This window comes from Pongo abelii, chromosome 2, assembly GCF_028885655.2.
Source record: "Pongo abelii isolate AG06213 chromosome 2, NHGRI_mPonAbe1-v2.0_pri, whole genome shotgun sequence".
In the NCBI taxonomy this organism is placed as follows: Eukaryota; Metazoa; Chordata; class Mammalia; order Primates; family Hominidae; genus Pongo; species Pongo abelii.
The window spans coordinates 180874838-180880122 of NC_085928.1; the positions used below are offsets into that span (position 1 = coordinate 180874838).

At 40.8% G+C, this 5285-nt stretch overlaps 1 pseudogene; it reads right to left on the reverse strand.

Moving 5' to 3' along the window:
- Positions 1–576: 576 nt before the first annotated feature.
- Positions 577–1918, reverse strand: LOC100436983 (Krueppel-like factor 7; annotated as a pseudogene).
- Between the last annotated feature and the right edge of the window lie 3367 nt (positions 1919–5285).

Consider the following 5285-nt stretch of genomic DNA (forward strand, 5'->3'; position numbering starts at 1 on the left):
CATGCTAGAAGTTTCCAGAATCCCTAGTGCATATGGTGTGTAAGAGTCAAAAAGTAAGAGAAGAAAACTCCTCCCTTGAGAGTGAAGTCTACAGAAATGCAGTCCAGAAAGGTGTAAGATGTTATTCCAGAGTCTGCCGCCGCTAAAGCCTTTGGGATTGACGCGAAAAATCTCAATAGTACTAAGAAGAACCAAAACCACTCAACAGTTCTGTGAGGAAGTCTGACCCATGGAATAGTAGGACTTTTCACACACAAAGGACAAATAAATCAAGAGTTAATTTTGGCTACCAAATTGCAATTTGGTTTTCTAGGTCATTTTCCCCCAACTATTTAAAAACAAACTTTAGTGCTACACATATACAACTTTAAGATGCTGAATTCTCCTATCAAGTTGCACTAAGAAGCAAGTGAAATAAGCCCCTCGGACTGCCGTCCACCTGCAGAGACGTCACATTCATTTACTTTGATTTCCATTGGCAACAGCAGGAAATAATTCGAATAGTGCTGAAGTAAGCAGCCAGTCTGCCTTGCTGAGTTCACCTGGTTTCCTTCTTCATCTTCCATCTGGCTAGGGCAAGGCATAAAGAATAGACATATATATTTTAAATACAGTTGAGTGCATGACAGTATGTATGTGTGTGGGTCTGTATGTGAGTGTGTGTATGTGTGTATAGAGGTTTATAAGTGAGAACTTTCTTCTGAGAGGCAGTGGTTCTCCACCTGAAGTCCAGCCCCCTGCCTCATGGTATTTCCTTAAGACACTGGCTGATGCCACCGCAACTCTGGCCTGTTTTTTAGATATGTCTCTTCATAGGGAGGGCAAGATGGTCAGACCTGGAAAAACACCTGTCGCAGTGGTTGCATTTGAAGAGGTTTGCACCTGTGTGTTTCCCGTAGTGCCTCGTGATCTCATCGCTTCATGCAAAACGCCACTAGCATCCCTCCCATGAGTACCTGTAAGGCTTCTCACCTGTGTGAGTCCTCTGATGGGCCTTTACGTGGGAGCTTTTTGTATAAACTTCCTGGCACCCGTTAAACTGACAGCAGTGAACCCTCTTCTTGTTTTCAGGACATGCTTCAGCCCCTAGCCCTCCTTGGTCACTGTCGCTCTGTCCACTCTTAACGGCCCTGGCACCATCACGGCTGCTGAAGCTGTTGTGACCCCTTCCCCTTTATGGAGATGAGAGCAGCCTTCTTGGCCACTAGTTTCGACGTCACTGTGCCATCCACGGCAGAGAGAGTTTGTGAGGTTTTGACCAGATGGCGGCTGAGCTCAGGGGACAATGGGGGCATTAATGAGGTCATTGTGTTGAGCTGGACCTGGTTGACAGCTGTGTAGCTGTCTAGAGAAGAGTTGGCGGCTGGAGGCTGAGGCAGGTCTCAGATAGCAACTTGCCCCAAGAGAGCAAGATGTCTACTGCTGAGCTCTTCTCACAGATGGCCACTTCCACGGGGAGCAGCAGGAGGTCTAAGCGACGGAAGCTTTCCTCAATGCACCGGGGAGGAGAAGCGTGGAGCAAACAGGCCAAGTCCTCAACAAAGGTCTCCGAGATCCTCCTGGGCTCCGTCTGTAGGTAGCATTCCAATTCAAGGCATGTCTCCTCTGGAATATTCCCTCTTTTCTCAGTCTCTATTCTCATTAGGGGACGCTTTCTTTTATCCTGTGTTTCCCTCAGGGGTCTCCACTCCCACAAGTAAATATCTTCCAGGATATCCTGGAAATAAGTCTTCTGGACTTCCTTTTTTCCATTTACTTATTCCTGCTGCCAGGTCTCCAGGGATAGCAAAGCTGAGAAGTAGCCGGTGTCGTGGACAAGTTGTAGCTCCTGGAATATACTATAACTAGCCAGCACATCCATGCTGCTGCTGCCGGGCAAAACTGGAGGCGAAACCCTCCCCCAAACACAGTTGGGACTGTTTGTCAGTGTCTGGCTCACCCCCCAAGAAGGCAGACATCCAGTGGCCCTTTTGTTTTGTTTCAGTCAAACGAAGCTGCCATCTATTTCTGCAGCGCTATTCACTCCTAATGCAATCTTTGCCTTTTATTTTGAGAGGTTGCATTTTTTTCTCTTGTGATCGCTTCTCTTCCCCACTTCCCTACCCTCCCCTCCCCACCCTCACCCCATCCTTGCTAGTTTGTAGTCTCACCCTTCCTTTTCTCCCATATTATTCTTTTAATATTTGTAGAATCTGTAGTGATGTCACCTCTTTCATTTCTGATGTTGGTAATTTGTGTCTTTTTTTCTGATCTGTCTGCCTACAGGCTTTATTGATTTCAAAGAACTGTTTTTTTTTGGTTTCGTCAGTTTTCTCTGCTTTTCTGTTTTTTATTTCTTTAATTTCCACTTTGACTTTTATTATATCATTTTTCCTGCATACTTTGGTTTTATTTGCTCTTTTGCTGCTAGTTTCTTAAGGTAGAAGCTGAAATTCATTTATTTGAAACCTTCCTTTATTTTTTCATATCTGGATTGAGTGCTACAAATTTCCTGTTAAGTATTGGTTTAATGACATCTGATATGTTGTGTTTTCATCTTTAGTTCAAAATACTTTCAAATTTCCATTTTTATTTACTTTTTTGATTCATGAGTTATTTAGTGTTTTAAGTAGCTTTCAATGATTTGGGAATTTTCTAAGGGTATTTCCGTTACTGATTTTTAAAAATTCCATTGTGGTCAGATAACATATTTTGTATAACTTGAATCCTTTTTGATTTATTAAAATCTATCTCATGGCTTAGAATATGGTCTATCTTGGCAAATGTTTCATAGGATTTTGAGAAAAATATATATTCTGACATTATTGGGCATGGTGTTCTATAAATATCAATCAACTTGAGTTGATTGATAGTATTTTCCTAGTCTACTCTATCGTTATTGAGTTTTATACTTGTTCTATTAGTTTTTGAGAAGATATTGAAATCTCCAACCATAATTATGGATTTATCTATTTCTCTTCACATTACTATCAGTTTTGGCTTCATGTATTTTGAAAGTCACTTGTTATTAGGTGCTTAAATATTTATGATTGTTACATATTTCTCATTAATTTACCTTCTTGTCATTATGAAACATCCTTTTTAATCTTTTTTGCTCTAAACTATATTTTTTTCTGACATTAATATAGCCACTGCCACTTTCTTCTTACTGGTGGTAGCACGGTGTGTGTGTGTGTGTGTGTGTGTGTGTGTGTGTGTGTGAGAGAGAGAGAGTTCGGATGTGTGTCCCTGCCCAAATCTTATGTTGAAATGTAATCCTGAATGTCGGAGGTGAGCCTGGTGGGAGGTGATTGGATCATGGAGGTGGATTTCTCATGAGTGGTTTAGTATCATCTGTTGGTGCTGAGTTCTCCCAAGATCTGATCATTTAAAAATGTGTGGCACCTCCCCATCCTCTCTCTTGTTCCTGAAGTGCCTGTTCCTACTTTGCCTTCTGCCATGCATAAAAGCTCCCTGAGGCTTCCCCAGAAGCAGATGCCACCATGCTTCCTGTACAGCCTGCAGAACAATGAACCAGTGAAACCTCTCTTCTTATAAGTTACCCAGTCTCAGGTATTTCTTTTTTGTTTTCTTCAACTTTTATTTTAAGTTCAGGGGTACATGTGCAGGATGTGCAGATTTGTTACATAGGTAAACATGTGCCATGATGGTTTGCTGCACAAATCATCCCATCACCTAGGTATTAAGCCCATCATCCATTAGCTATGCTTCCTGATGCTCTCCCTCACCCCACCACCCTCCTCCAACAGGCCCCAGTGTGTGTTGTCCCCCTCCATGTGTCCATGTGTTCTCATCATTCAGCTCCTACTTATAAGTGAGAACATGTGGTGTTTGGTTTTCTGTTCCTGCATTAGTTTGCTGAAGATAATGGCTTCCAACTCCATCCATGTCCCTGCAAAGGACATGATGTCATTCCTTTTTATGACTTCATGGTATTACATGGTGTATATATACCACATTTTCTTTATCCAGTCTATTGTTGATGGATATTTACATTGATTCCATGTCTTTGCTATTGTGAATCATGCTGCAATGAACATATTTGAGCATGTGTCCCTATAATAGAAATATTTATGTTTCTTTGGGTATATGCCCAGTAATGGGATTGCTGGGTCAAATGGTATTTCTGCCTGTAGGTCTTTGAGGAATGGCCACACTGTCTTCACAATGGTTAAACTAATTTACATTTCTACCAACAGTGTAAAAGCATTTCTTGTTCTTGGCAACCTCGCCAGCATCTGTTGTTTTATGTCTTTTTAATAGCCACTCTGACTGGTGTGAGATGGTATCTCATTGTGGTATTGATTTGCATTTTTCTCATTATCAGTGATGTTGAGCTTTTTTTCCTGTTTGTTGGTGGCATGTATGACTTCCTTTGAGAGGTGTCTGTTCATGTCCTTTGCCCACTTTTTAATCCTTTTTTTTTTTTTTGTAAATTTAAGTTCCTTAATTCTGGATATTAGACCTTTGCCAGATGAATAGATTGCAAAAGTTTTCTCCCATTCTGTAGATTGTCTGTTCACTCATATAGTTTCTTTTGCTGTACCATTTGTCAATTTTTGCTTTTGTTGAATTGCTTTTGACTCAGGTATTTCTTTAGAGCAGTGTGAGAATAGACTAATATAGTGTGTATAGGTATTTACATTCTTTTACTTTTTACCTTCTTGTGTCTTGTTGTTTAAAGTGTATTTCTTGTAGGCAGCATATAGGTGAACCTTGCTTTTTTATTATGGTAAAATATACATAACATAAAAATGTACCATTTTAAAGTATACAGTTCTGTTCACTAAGTACATTCACATTGTTGTGCAATCATCATCACCATCCATCTCTAGAACTTTTTTTCTTTCCCAATAGAAATTCTGTACTGCGTAAACATTAACTTCCCATTCTCCACTCCCTAAAGCTCCTGGTAACTATCATTCTATTCTGCTTTTCTGTCTCTATGAATTTAACAAAATGTAAGTTATTCTAGAACCTCATGTAAATGGAATCATATATTTTTACTTTTGCATCTGGCTTATTTTGCTTAGCATAGTACCCTCAAGGTTCATTCATATTGTAGCATGTGTCAAAATTTCCTTCCTTTTTTTTTTTGGAGACAAAGTCTCGCTCTGTCACCCAGGCTGGAGTGCAGTGGTGCGATCTCGGCTCACTGCAAGCTCCGCCTCCTGGGTTCACGCCATTCTCCTGCCTCAGCCTCCTGAGTAGCTGGGACTACAGGTGCCCGCCACCACACCCGGCTATTTTTTTGTATTTTTTTAGTAGAGACAGGGTTTCACCAT